This window comes from Sciurus carolinensis, chromosome 4, assembly GCF_902686445.1.
Source record: "Sciurus carolinensis chromosome 4, mSciCar1.2, whole genome shotgun sequence".
Lineage (NCBI taxonomy): Eukaryota > Metazoa > Chordata > Mammalia > Rodentia > Sciuridae > Sciurus > Sciurus carolinensis.
In genome coordinates this window covers 132207757-132208795 of record NC_062216.1, presented here as the reverse complement: position 1 = coordinate 132208795, position 1039 = coordinate 132207757, and the positions used below count along the sequence as shown (strand labels likewise).

At 28.7% G+C, this 1039-nt stretch overlaps 1 pseudogene; it reads right to left on the bottom strand.

Annotated features, from left to right (window-relative positions):
* Positions 1 to 100, bottom strand: LOC124984085 (uncharacterized; annotated as a pseudogene).
* Positions 101 to 1039: the final 939 nt, after the last annotated feature.

Below are 1039 nucleotides of genomic sequence, written 5' to 3'. Positions count from 1 at the left end.
TAAAATATGGAATGCTTCAGGAATTTGTGTGTAATCCTTGCTCAGGGGCCTTGCTAATCCCCATATCATTCCAATTTTAGTTTATTTGCTGCTGGAGCCCACACCATTCTGTATTTAAAATGATGGTCATGGTCATATGAATTATACATGTGCTAAAATTACATAGGACTAAATATATGCCCACACATACACACATTACTTATAAAATTGATGAACTATGAGGTAAGGTCTTACCAATTGATATTGTACTACATTCATACAAGGCAATACCACTGAACAAAAGTATATGAAGTATCTGTGCTATTATTTCTTATTACTGCATGCAAGTGTTTATCTCAAAATTAATAAGTTAATCTTGCACACTATAAATTCCTTGATTCATAATTACACCCTAACATAAAACAAAGTGCCCTTCACCTTGTAGCTAATAAATAAATAGTTGATCGATAAATAAATGCATTTTAAAATTCAAACCAAAACTAAAACAAAACAATACTGACACCATCACCACCAATAGAAACAGCACAAACTTAGGACTATAAGGCTTATTGTTTTTTAACAACTATACATTTATAGAGCACAGTATGATGTTTCATTAACTTGCATTTCAGTGGTGTTAGCATACACTTATAAGGACTCTATGCAGACCAGAATGAAAATCCCATAACTATCTTTCTGTTATTATCATTGTAAGTTTTATCAGTATTAAGTTTTATAATATAAAATATTTCAAATATGCTGCAATAATAGACTCTATATCAACATAATAATTTTGCCAGATTGCACAAATTCAAAATATGAATAAGTGCTAATATCAGGCATCAATTTTGTGGACCTTAAGATTTAAATCAATTCCTGGGGTATGAGTTTTTTTTCTGTAAATTCTTTATTATTTAAAAATAAAAATTATCTAATTTTGTCCATATTTCCAATTTCATGTAAATAAAATCAAAGTCCAATCTACATTACTAGGAATCACTTTTTAAAGTTTCACTTTCTTCTAAAATTTTACACATAAAAATATATAAACTCTATAGGA